Source organism: Ochotona curzoniae, unplaced genomic scaffold, assembly GCF_017591425.1.
Source record: "Ochotona curzoniae isolate NIBS_2020 unplaced genomic scaffold, NIBS_Ocur_1.0 contig_908, whole genome shotgun sequence".
Classification (NCBI taxonomy): Eukaryota; Metazoa; Chordata; class Mammalia; order Lagomorpha; family Ochotonidae; genus Ochotona; species Ochotona curzoniae.
Window position 1 is genome coordinate 29,535,904 of NW_024466607.1, and position 13,904 is coordinate 29,549,807.

At 43.0% G+C, this 13,904-nt stretch overlaps 1 protein-coding gene across 1 annotated transcript in view; it reads right to left on the reverse strand.

The window, feature by feature from the left end:
• Positions 1–13,904, reverse strand: part of SUCLG2 (succinate-CoA ligase GDP-forming subunit beta) — a 261,484-nt gene that overhangs the window by 237,034 nt on the left and 10,546 nt on the right. The window lies entirely within an intron of this gene.

The window sequence follows — 13,904 nt, forward strand, 5'->3', positions numbered from 1 at the left end:
TGAGTGCATCAGACGTAAATGAACATAGCTGAGATCTCAGAGAGGAGTGATTCATGAGTGACACATGCTCACGCTGCAGACTCTGTCTCAGGCAGCAGCTTGGTTCTCAGCGTTAAGTGGGCCACTTCCAGGCAGACTCACACACCGAAGGTTCAGAGAAGGCCCTCTGAGGTGGATACACACAAAATCCACCACCCCTGACTCCGTCCTCTCTCCCCACATGCTAGTTGCTGCTGTGGGGTGAACTCCACCCCTGGCTCACCAGCACGGATGCCTGGCAACATTTCTCATGGAGCTGGGGTCCCAGTCCAGTTTGCCCTCACAAGCTGGGAATCTCAAAACATCGCCCATGTCTTCCAACTCCCCCCAGATTGGTCCCCTGCTATCCAGAGCCTTCAAGTTTTTCGTATTTTGTCCAGAGAGCAGTCATTAGCTAGAGAAAATTCAACGTGCTAAGAGCTAACACAGGCATTTCAGAAACAAAGTGTGTTGATAAGACATATGCTAAAGCAATTCCAGCAGAGATGTTTTTTCTATTCCCAAGAGTCAGGGAAGACTCACTCATGAGCAGTCAGCGCTGCTGAATGGAGCAATAGTTTCGTCAGAGAGAATGACACTTCCAAGCAGAAACTCCAAAGGCCTAGCAAAGAGTGGGCAAGGAATAATCCCTTGTGAGACACACAAACCATATGAGCAGCTTGAGACATCTGGAGAATGAGGCTCAACAGAAAGACCTAGGAAACAGAAAACTTAAAAAAAAAGATGGGCCTGGCGCGGTGGCGCAGTGGTTAAGGTCCTTGCCTTGCACCCCCAGGATCCTATATGGGCGCTGGTTCTAATCCCAGAAGCCCTGCTTCCCATCCAGCTCCCTGCTTGTGGCCTGGGAAAGCAGTCAAGGATGGCCCAAAGCTTTGGGACCCTGCACCCGCATGGGAGACCCAGAAGAGGCTCCTGGCTTCGGATTGGCACAGCATCAGCCGTTGCGCTCACTTGGGGAGTGAATCTTTGAACAGAAGATCTTCCTCTCTGTCTCCTCTCTGTCTCCTCTCTTTTTTTAAGATTTATTTTATTTTTATTGGAAAGGCGGGTTTTACAGAGAGAAAGAGACACAGAGGGAAGGATGTTCAATCCATTAATTCACTCCCCAAGTGGTGCAACACCCAGAGCTGAGCCGATCCAAAGCCAGGAGCCAGGAGCTTCTTCTGGGTCTCCATGTGAGTGCAGGGCTCCAAGACTTTGGGCTACCCTTAACTGCTTCCCCAGGTCACAAGCAGGGAGCTGGAAGGGAAGTGCAGTAGCCAGGATGTGAGCTGGTTCCTACATGGGATGCTGGCTCATGCAAGGTGAGGATTTAGCTACTAAGCTACCATGCCAGGCCCCAAAACAGAAGATTTTCACCTACCCAGACAGGAGGGAAAATGGGGCATAAACTTAAAACAACCAATCAGTTAACAATATAACTGACCCTCAAGACATTCTGGAAAGATTCGGCTCTTAGAATCCAGAACTAGACAGCCAGAATCAGGGATGGCAAAGAGCCTACTAACTCTGACCAACTGAAAATGACCGAGCCCTACAAGAACCAAAACCACAAGGCTTTTCCCATGTTTACAGGATTAGTATCATGACTGACTGCTCATGTCTGCAACAGAAAGCAAGAGAGGCAAGATGCTGAAGTCAAGATCAAAAACAAGGTTATGGGACAGATCTATCAACACCATCACTATTAACATTACCCAGTGCCTTCTATATGCCCAGATGATGTTTAGAATAATTCAGATTTAAGTGAAATTAAAAAAGGAGATCAAGGTAAAATTTCCTTTACAAGTTGCCTTGAAACTTAATAAACCTACAGTCCAGAACTACCTCTAATTAGACACAGCAAATGGCTCCTTTTGAAACTACCCAAGAGAAAGTACTTATTCAAAAATTTTCAATAAAAAATTAATCACCACTTGCTTCTACTTTATCATGCGCAGACCTCAACGGTGGATTTTAAAACACAAAAGTACAATCTGTCTTGGAGAAATTATACTTGTGAGTCCTTCAAGAGCTGGGACATTTTAATCAATAAGCCATAAGGGCAATTTACTGACTTACATAAATGAGCAAAATACCTGCTACTGAAAATGAGTGAAATCTGTCATTGAAACTGCTAAGAGTTTACATGACCACAATACTAAATTAACAAAGAAAATATCCAACAAAGGCTACCCTCCTCCCGACTCCCACACTCAGGCAGCTAGTTCTCTGGACTACTCTGCTTGAGGCCTTCACCTTTCCTTTGCAGAAGCAGGAGCTGCCCGCAGTCATGAAAGAGGCAGCCTCGCCTGGGATTTCAGATGCATGGCCTTTTCCACTCCATATTATGACGTGCTAAGGAGGATAGATAAGAAGAGAGATTAAGAGTTTAACTTTATAACTAAAGGTGTATCCCTAAAAAAACAAAAAAAACAAATAGCCCTATGGTTCTAAAACAATCCAAAGTCTAAGCAGAAGGACATTTTTGGATTAGATCTTAGGGACTGGTGGTCACGTCAGAATCATGTGCTAAACTACCCACCCGACAGATTTTTCTCCCCTGATATTTCATGCAATGTTTCACAATTTTAAAAACCTTTTAGTATAAGCTTCCAAGTGCGTTTGCCCTTGGATTCAAACCTAAACTGTATCCTTTACCAGTGGGTGAGGTTAGACAAATGACTTAACCTCTCTCAGGTCCGATTTCCTTTCATAAAATGAGGATAATGATAGATAATGATGATGATAGCACACAGTTCAAAGGATTGCTATTGAGCACTGAGTAGAAAATGTGGTCTCAATGACTGGCATTTAGGGGCCCTCTTTAGGCTGGACTCACCCTGTAAAAGTTCAGAAACTGACCCCTGCATTGTTTCCAAACTGATGCACATCAACATGTTTCCAGCTTGTAGTTACACTTTGCGTTTCAACTCTGAGCTGACAGCGTGCAGCTGTTCAAACTGCAGGAAGCCAGGACACAGCTGAATGCAAATCCGATCTGTTTACCTCTGCTAGCAATTCCATGGACCAAGAGAGGGCTGGGCAAGTGTGGACCACAAGAGAATACTTAAACATCATGTGGAACACTGGCTGCCAAGGTCCAAGTCCATCAAGAAACCCACACAATGGGAAGCCTTCATTGCAGTAGACACAGTTAGAGGTTGCATGGCATAGCAGAAATCATGCAGTCACTGAGCACAAAAGACTCAAACCCTAGTTGCACCACCTGCAATGCAGATGTAGTGGACAACGCTTCTACAACACTCGGCAGCTCAGAGGGGGGTGATTTCAACCCGGAAATCACTAGCTCAACAGTTTTCAAAAACTAACAAAGACCAGTCAACATGCCACAGAAGGTTAACCTTCTACCAGAGTGCCTGGTTCAAGCCCCAACTATTCTATTTCCAGGCTAGTTCCCTGCTATTGTGCATCCCAGGAGGCAACAATAACAGCCCAAGTATTTGGGTCTCCGCTACGCATGTAAGAAACACAGATGGAGCTCCTAGCTCCTGTCTTCAGCCTGGTCAATCCCTGGCTGTTACAGGTATTTACGTAAGTGAATCAATATGGATGTAAATGCACTCTCTTGTCCTCTCTCACTTTCACAAAAATACACATTTTGAAATAATAACATGGAGGATCTTTTAAGGGACTTGTTAGAATGCAGTTCTTGGCCTTCTTAACGGATTATATCAAAGAGAATGCAGAAATCTATGCTTTTTAAAGTGTTCCAGGTAACCCTGACACATATGGCTAAAGGGTCACACTCAAGTTTTTGCACTTGACTCCAAACAGCTTCTTGACTCTGGTCTGAATCCATTCACTTTTGCCTGCTAGTCGTCTTCTCTCCATACAAAAGTGATCTTATCAAAACTGAAATGTGATCATATGCCTCGGTGTTCCAAACCCTTAACTGGTGAAACTCAACTAAAATGCTTAACCGCTTTAACATAGGATGAAATAAACTTAAGTTCCTGTCCCGATCCCAATTATTCGTAATACAGTAAGACTAAGACACATCCATCAGATGCCAAGAACTCAACAAGGAGTTCCATTTAACAAATCCAGTTCAAGTGAGAGCATTAATTTGCATGGGCAAGGATCATTTTGGGTGCCCCATGCTTTATGAGCAGCTGAAAGCTGGGAAATGAAGCATCGTGCCAGCAGTCTCGTATTTGTACATTAAATGGAAGTGTGCTCACGGTTTACGTCTATTTCATAACACTGATTATCTCACGCATCGCCTGCACTGTTCGCATTGATTTCTTTTTCTTTTGTATATTTTATTGTTTTCCTGAATGAGGTCTGCATTAACGTTTCGATTGCATAAACATTGAGCTTCAAATGAATATGAACACTTGCTAGGCAGAACATAAAGCGCACTTAATGTAAAACTGGGAAAACACTGAAGGAACAGGACTGGCAGGCCAGCGACTGGGTACATCATCAAGGACACTTGTCTCATTAGTTCATGTTATCATGACTAACTTGTCTGGAAAGCGTCCATTTTAGCAGGATTTAATGATGTTTTGTAAGAACTGGTGTTAATTTTAAAGTGTGACCATGCTTTTATAAATATCCTGTTGAAACTGACATTTCTGATTTACAGGAATCTAGAATATATCAGGGATCAGTTTCTTCCTAATGTTAAGACAATATGTTTGCTTTGGCAGATGAAAATGACTGAACAATTTTATAGTATTAGATCAATGCAACTTTAAACAACAAGGAAGTTTTTCACATCTAATAAACTGGAAGCATTTTACCTTATTTTTAGAAGTGATTTAAAGGTAGAGACAGAGGTAGAGATGGTTATGTATTTCCCTTCTGCTACTTCAGTCCCCAAATGCATACAACAGTTGGGGCTGGGTCAAGCCAAGGCCAGTCACTTACGCCTCAATCTGGATCCCTCCTGTCAGTGGCATGAACACAACCACGTAAGGCAGCATCTGTCACCTCCCAAGGTCTGAGAAAAGGGCCAGGACGTGAACTCAGGCACTCTGAAACGGATCACAGATCTCCCACATGGCGTCTCTACTGCTGTGCTACAACGTGCACACACACTGATTCTTTGAAAAATGCTTTTATATCATCAAATTTATGGTGATCAAGAACACATTCTCATGTTCTGCAAGTCCACATTCATATCCTTAAAGGCTATTATTTTATGAGGAGTAAATTAATGAATCCATACAAGCTGCTTAGACATAAACTGCTAATAAATATTATTCATTATTATAACCATTGTTAATATTCCTAGGTAAGAGAATAAATCCGAAGATTTTTCTGGAAGACAAGATGACAGAACATCTCAAGAACTGAACTGAATCACAAGGAGAAATTTATGCTCAAGAATATGCATCACTGCAGTTTGCTTTAAATTTTTGAAAGAGTTTCAGAGAGAAGAGATACGCATACACACAGAGAGAAAAAGAGAAGAGAGGAGAGGGAAAAAAGGGTGAGAGAGAGACAGAGACTGATATTGAGAGAGGAGGCAGAGGGAATCTTCCATCTATTAGTTCACTCCCCATAGTTGCAAAAGCCAGGGTAGAACCATTTCAAAGCCAGGAACCAAAAGCTTCATCCAGATCTCCCACATGGGTCACCGAGGCCCAAGTACTCAGGCCATTCACTGCTTTTCTTGGGCAGGAGAGAGACAGCACGGAGCTGGATAAAAGCACAGCAGTGAGACTTGAACCAGCACCCACGGGATGTCCGTTCTGTCAGCAGTGTCTTCACCAGCTACGCCACTACACCAGCCAATGCCATCCGCCATCACTGTGCTTATAACACAGTGTAATGTTAAACAAACGACGGCCCACAGATAAGGAAATAACAAAAGAAATGAGGCCATCTATGTCAACGCAGCCTCCGCCACATCCAAGTTCTTTGGCATCATAAGTCATATTTGCAAAAATACTTAGTGCACAGGTAAACACTCCAGGTTTAATGTCAAGTGGGAAGCAAACAACACACCAAAGCATCTAATTAGTATGATCCTAATTTCATTTGGAAGAGACTACTTTCCCATCTATAATGCACATGGGTACAAAACAAGGAACACTACCACTCCATCATTCCACATGGTTTTCCCTAAAGGACAGATAGTCACAGGTGAACAATGAGTTCTTAATCATTTTTTTCCTGTTTCTTCCAAGCTTCTGCATTACGCACAAAACTGAATGCTAGAAATCAAAAATGAAATTAGAAAAACTATGATACCATATGTTTTAGATCAGAGACCTAAAATATCAGATAATCACAGATTTTCTTCCCAGCAAGACAACATTCTTATACTGGTCATTTTGTGCAAGTCACTTGGTACTCTGAAAATATTCACCTTCAGAAACAGCTCTGAGAAAAATCTCCACAAATCCCTACAAGGATTGAAACATTACTATAAAGCCGACTGCTACTTGTCAATCCAGAGGGCATCCTATTTTGAGATGGTTAATAAGTATCTGACAGGCTACAGGAAAAGCCAGCAGAGGCATAAAGTATCCAGATGAACACAAAATGTAAAAGGTGGGCTTCTGGGGCTTGGGGAAAGAAGCTCTGGGTTCCTGGGTTTGAATCAGATCAGCTTTGGCCACTGTGGCCTTTGGGGAACTAAACCAGCAGACAGAAGGTCTCTCTCTCCTTCTCTCTATACATCTGACCTGCCTTTCTAATAGAAATAAATAGAGAAGGAGAGACAAAGAGAAAGAACTTCTGCCTGCTGGTTCACTCCCCAAATGGCCACAATACCCAAAGCTGAGCCGATCTGAAGCCTGGAGCCAAGAGCTCCTTTTTGGTCTCCCACAAGGATGCAAGTTCCCAAGGTTTGGGCCATCCTCCATTGCCCTCCCAGGCCATAAACAGGAAACTGGATGTGAAGTAGAGCAGCCAGGACATGAACCAGTGCCCATATGGGAATCTGGTGCATGCAAAGCAAGGATATATAGCCACTGAGCCATCACATTAGGCACACAAAAAAATCTTTTTATAAAGTGCAAAAAATTTAGAAATGCAAGCACAATTTTTTTCAGAATATCCATTTTTCTATTAAGGTTTCTTAGGACATCTCATATAAAAAATTCAGAAACTCAACATTAAAGAAAAAAATCAGAAAATGGGTAAAATACATAAAGAAAAAAAAAACAGTAAAGACAGACAGATGTCAAATAAACACGTAAAAAAGATGGTTACTATCACTAGCCATCCAGGGAATGCAAACGAAGTGTAACCACAAACGACAACTATGGTTTTAAAAGTTGACAGTCTCAAATGCTGACAAGGACACAAAGACACTGGATCTCTCTGGAGGTACCTTTGGAATGACAAGCCAACAGCTGTTCTAAATAGCATTTGTCAGTTTCTCAAAAATCCAACACTGCAGCACTGGTTGAAGCTTGTGTTGCTGGCATTCCATACCCACAATGCAGCCACCCTGGAGTAGACAGGAATCTCTGTCTCTCTCTCCACACCTCCACCCCCACTTTTGTAACTTTAGAATAAATACATCCATCTTTAAGAAGAAAATCAAAAGCTCACCAGCAGTCTTCACACTACCCTAAAGGAAGTGCTGATCTTCTGCCCTCTAGCTTGACCCATCTCGTGTCATGGGGGTCACAAAGAGGCAAGAGTCAGGTAGACATGGTTATAATTTCAGAGGTCAGAATGGCCAATAAGCAGCATCGCACTTCACCTCCAGTGCCCCAACCCTTCCTCATTCCAACCACAAGTCAAACATCCTAAGAACCCCTTATGCTTCACTAAGAATTGTTCAATTCTCTTCCAACTTCAACACTTAAGAGTCGGAGTCCTACTAATTATTCCTACTCCACAGGGTCAGGCAAGTCTACTGATTCACTCAAGGTCAGGCTAGGCATGTTCCTGGCAAACATTTTGCGAGTTCTGTGTCAGTTCACATTGGATAAGCTACTATAACAAGCCCAAACATGAAGTGGCTCAACCCAACCCTCACGTGCTTTCCTGTGTAGGTGAACACGTAGACAGGGAAGTTCATCACAGGGTTATTCAAAACACAGGCTGCCATCTTGATCATGCACCTTCCAAACCACTATGGCCATCAATTTCTTAGTCAACAGCACATCCAAGGGACTGAAGGAACTTTGTGGGCTACCCTAGGAGCCAGAGCAGCCCACAGCATTTGTGCTCACAATTTACTGGTCTGGAGCCATCACAGGCACAGCCAGACAGATTGAGAAATGCAATTCAGCCATGCGTCCGGAGTAAAGGAGAGCTGGCATCTGTGAACAGGTAACAGCTTCTGGTCCACGTCCCTTCTGTGCACCATACAGATGCACACTGGGAAAAATCAACTACCAGTTAAAACTCATAATTTTACAGACATGTTTGCTTTAAATGAGGCTCGTGTGTAAAGTTAAGCTTTCTAAAAATATTGAGAAGTCAGGGTTGCTGCAGGTGCATAGCCTGCTAATCATCCACCTACTATGCTGGCATCCCATATGGCCACTGGTTCATGTTCCAGCTGCTCCAATTAAGATCCAGCTCCCTGTTAATGGCCTAGGAAAGCAGCAGAGAATGGCTGAAGTCCCTGAACCCCTGTACCCATGTGGGAGACCTATAATAAGCTCCTGCTCCCTTTTAGGGAGTGAATCAGCAAATCGAAGATCTATCTCCTGCTCTCCAGCCCTGTAATTCTGACTTTCAAATAATACAAGGTAAATCTTTTTTTAAAATGAGTAGTCTATAATACTGACTCACAAATCAACAGGGGATGGGTGTCTGGGAAAGTGGTTTGCTTGGGAGGCTTGCATGTTCCATCAGTGTAGCTGGGTTCAAGCCCCAAATCCACATGTTAACTCCACCTTCCTGCCAACGTGGACCCTGGGAGGCAGCAGGCGTGGCTCAAGCAGCTCAGTAGGAGGCCTGGACTGAGTTTCAAGCTCCGAATTTCAGTCTGGCCTGAGTCTGGCTGGTGCAGGTTCTACGGGCCTGGAAGGGAAGAGACAGCAAAAAGCAACTTTTCTCTTTCTCTCTAGTATGTGTAAAATAAATTACGAATTTTAGACATCACAAAGCACCCTAGAAACAGTGCAACTGCTTTTCAGTTCTAGATTAAGAAATAAAGACACATAAATGTTAGTGTCCAAGGCACTAAGCCACTAAGTACCTTGTGGCCAGCGTTCCACAGGGCCACGCTGTCCCTGCACTGACTCACTCCAAGCAATCACACTTCCAGCTCCCTGTCACAGGGTGCTGAAGCCAAAGGGTCCTGGTGCTTGAAGAGCCATCAGAGCCTGGGCAGTTATATCCCCATGGAAGAGATGAAGATGCACAAACATCTCAACTCCCTTGCTCGCAACCACAACTCAGCGTAGTGACACATACTCGCCCACCTCCCTTTCCTTCCCTTTCAACCTCTCCAGTGCCCTTCCAACCTTTCCTCGCTATATGTCCCTCAAACCTCTCATCCACATGAACCCTTTACTCAGGATCTGTTGCCATGTGGGTACAGGTCCCAAGGCTTTGCGCCGTCCTTGACTGCTTTCCCAGGCGACAAGCAGGGAGCTGGATGAGAAGCCAGGCTGCTGCACATGACCCAGCACCCATATGGGATTCTGGCGTATTCAAGGTGAGGACTTTAGCTGCTAGGCTATCATGCTGGGCCCAATGCATGAACTTTTGAAGAACACATTTGAACTGTAGTAGTGTACTTCTATATATGGGTTCTTAAACTATTTCAAACAGTTGCTAGAAATTGGAATAAATACAAAGCCTTATTCATCCAAATGTGTCAATTTAGTTATTTTTCATTTTACTTTTAAATAGGAAATTTCACTGTTTTTCATCTCTCCTACTTTTTACCCATTTTATTTATTCAGACAGTTCATCCAAGGTTAAAAAAAAATACACATTTAATACCTGTGTTGCAAGCCTTTTGAAAAACAGTTTCATAACTTAATCCAGCTGATTTTATAATCAGAAGCATAACACCCAATGCTGTTTTTCTTCAGTCATATAAAGTTGAAAGTTAAGAATAATCAGCATGCAATCAAAAGCTGATTATACGTGAACAATAATGAATTTTAAAGTGAAATCACTGCTGAGCGTTGTAATAATAATGAGAAAAAGGGTAATAGCCATAGTGGAGAACAAAGACTGATAAAAACAATCTGGTTAAGCTAGTAGGTGAATAGTGTATGAAAATCATCTAGTGGTGATTCTTAAAGAGCTTTGGGGACAGTGACTGGGACAGACGGGAAGGAGCGGCAGCATGGATGTCTCTGTCCATTGACTACCACGGGAGAAGTTATCCAGGGAAAAGCATAGTGGATTTTTAGGACTGAGGTATGTCTGCTTTCAGTCCTTGGTGCCTGCACCCATGTGGGAGACGGAAAGATATTCCTGACTCGCAGCTTCCAAACTGGCCCAGTTCTGGCAATTGTAGCCATTAGGGGAATGAACCAGCAGATGGAAGTTATTTCTGTCTCTCTTTATCTCTCTCTCTCAACTGTCCAAGTAAAATAAATATATATCTGTATATGTGTGTGTATATGAACATGTATACATACTTACATATATGCATTCCTTGGACACTCAGAGCAGGATTCATAGAATAATGGGATCAAATGCATGATAAAAAATATATATATGCATGTATATATATAATAAATTTATTCTAAAAAAAGGAAAGAAATAGTTTTCTGAGATGCACACACTTATTTAGAAGTCAACATTTACAGAGAGACAGAGATTTCCTACCCACTGGTTTACTCCACAGATGACCACAACAGCAAGGGTTATGCCAAGCCAAAGCTTGGTAAAAACTTGACCTTTAAAAAACTGTGTAAACTTGTATTTCTAGTACCTTTAGAAGATTTGGAAGAAAAACTATCTGTATGACCTATAACGGTTCCAAATTAGCCCAAATTTTGAGTCAATAAAGCAATTCTTTGGTGACCTCCCTCACCACTGCAAAATTCAATGACACAAACACTTCTAAGCGTGAATAATTAATTTGGCTTAAATTATGACCACGATGCTTACTTAAAAGTACAGAGTTCCAGGAAAGGAGCTCTTCTCTGACCTAAAACAAACACTCCGTAGTAAGCTGGGCAAACGGACGCATCCTTTAGCACAGAACCAAGCATCTTCAGGAAAGGGCCATTGTGACTCATAGATGACTCTAACCAAGGTATTACTGACCTGCTGCTAATATTAAGAAACACAGAATCCCACCACTGAATATACTTACTTCAGGACATCTGATAAAAAAAATAATAAAACTGTATTTTCCTGTCTCTTCATATGAAATTCATCTTTGAAGTTCCCCCTCAGTTAAACATTTTATATAGAAGATAGCCGCAAAAGTTGCACAATAACATCCACCAGAAAAGGAAGTCTTTATTGCACTGCCAGCATTCTGCCAGGAGTTTAGGACTGATACCCCAGTCCTAAGAGCATCCTTAGACCCAGTCACCCCAGGATTGCTCAGAAGTCTTCTCCCTGCATTTCAAATGATCCAACTCAACACCCAGCCATCCAATGCATTTGTCTCGTTTTTACGATTTACTTACCTCTTCGATGGAAAGGTACAATAACAGAAAGGGAGAGATTAAGTCAGAGCAGAGATCTTCCACCTACCGGTTCACTTCTTGAAGGCCCAAGACAGCCAGAAACCAGGAACTCCATCCCGGTCTCCTCCTTGGGTGGGTGGCAGGGCCCCAGTCCTAGAGCCATCATCCGCTCCTTCCTGAAGAGCAGGAAGCTGGATGCGAAGCCAGAAGCAGGACTTGATCCGGCAGCATCTCAAGCAGTGACTTCACCCACTCTGCCACAAAGCAGCTGAAGGATGAACTCTGCCGCTGTACTGCTTTTAAATCAGTGAGCTCAATCTGTTTATCATCTCAAAATTTACCTGGTTGTCCTAATTAGCCAAGCAATTTTTTTTTCATTTTAATTATGGAAAGGAAAACTGAAAAATTCATTTTTTTCCCCTGTATTCTTGGTTTTCAATTTTAATGATACACATTTTAAAACAGCTCTGAGGCTTAAAAAAGAAATATTTATCATTAATAGTTTACTCTTTTAACCAAAAATAATTAATAACTCTGAGCCTCTTTTGGATTAATCATTAAAGGGTTTTGTCAACCCTCAGGGTAGAATGAGAATGCACATTAAATGTAATTTTACCCTCTTCCTTTCAAAGGTAACTTGAATATGTCCTTCGAAGTGCAGACAGTATAATATATAGTGTTGAAAATTAAACAACTAAGATCTCTGAAAAGCTACACATTCAGGGGTCTTCAAAAAACTCATTAGAAACTCATATTATAAAAAAACTATGAATTTCAAATTTTTTGCACCAAAATAAATATATCTTTTAAATCCATTTTCCACAAACTTGTTTGAATTCCTGATAACATTTCACCAGGAGGGAGGAATGCACAAGCAGAAAATGGTTACAGAAAGCAAAAGTTGAAGCTTTCTCAGAAAAAAATGTGTAGCCAATGGCTCAATTGGCGAGTCCGCTGACATTCTAAATGGGCACCAATTCATGTCCTGGCTGCCCCATTCCTCATCCAGCCCCTGCTTATGGCCTGCGAAGGCAGTAAAGGGTGGTTCAAGTCCTTGCAGCACTGCACCCATGCAGGACACCTGGAAGAAGCTCCTGGCTCCACAGGGACTCTTCCTCTCCTTCTCTGTCACCTCCCTGACCCTCCCAGCTCCCCACTTGTATCTTACCTTGCAAGCGTCCGTGCTCAGGAGATTCAGAGGAAAAGCAGAGATAGGATCAGAGATCTTTTACAAAAACACAGACTCCCCAATAACCGAGCCAGTGATGAGACATTTGAAACCATTAACTTGGACTGGATGCTCATGAGGGCCCTGCACCAGGAAGACCATGTATGCATGCACTCATGGAATGCTCAGGATGATCCGGGTCCTGGGTACTGCAACCCTCACCATTTTGTAGATGAGGAGCCCAGAACCTGAGGCCTACGGAGATAAAGATTCACCAAACCTGAGAAGCCAACAACCTGAACACCTATCATTTTTACAAACCAGTGAGAAAACAACTGCCAAACAGTTGATATCACAAAGTGAGAGAAGACATCTGCATTTCAGAGATGTTGAACTATCAAACAGCAATTCTTCCCTAAATCGCAAACCTACAGGGCACTAGAATCGAGGCTGGAATTAACAGGGCAGGTGTTATGACAATGAAGGACAGGATGAGTCATTGCTTTGGATGTCCACATGCCCTTTCAAAGGGCCTGGCTTCAAGTCCCTCTTCCGCCTTTGATCCAGCGTCCTGATAATGTGCTCTCTGGAAGGCAACAGAAAATGAGCTCAACCTCCTGGGTCCCTGCGACCCACATGGGAGCCTACCCTGAGTTCCTGGCTCTTCACTTCAATGTGGCCCAGCCTTGGCTACTACAAACATTTGGGGAGCGAAGAAGAAGAAAGAGGACATCTGTCTCTCTCTCTCTCTCTCTCTCTCTCTCTCTCCCTCTTGTCCTTCTCCCTCTCTCTCCCTTTCGCATTCTTCTTCCCTCCCTTTACCCTTTAAAATAGTAACAGGGCCCAGCGACATGGCCTAGCGCCTAAAGTCCTTGCCTTGAACACATCAGAATCCCATATGGGTGCCAGTTCTAATCCCGGCAGCCCCACTTCCCATCCAGCTCCCTGCTTGTGGCCTGGCAAAGCAGTCAAGGATGACCAGAAGCCTTGAGAGCCTGCACCCATGTAAGAGATCTGGAAGAAGTTCCTGGCTCCTGGCTTCAGATCAGCTCAGCACCAGGCATTGTGGTCACTTGGGGAATGAATCATCGGACGGAAGATCGTCCTCTCAGTCTCTCCTCTCTGCATATCTGATTTTGTAATAAAAATAAAAATAATTCTTTAAAATA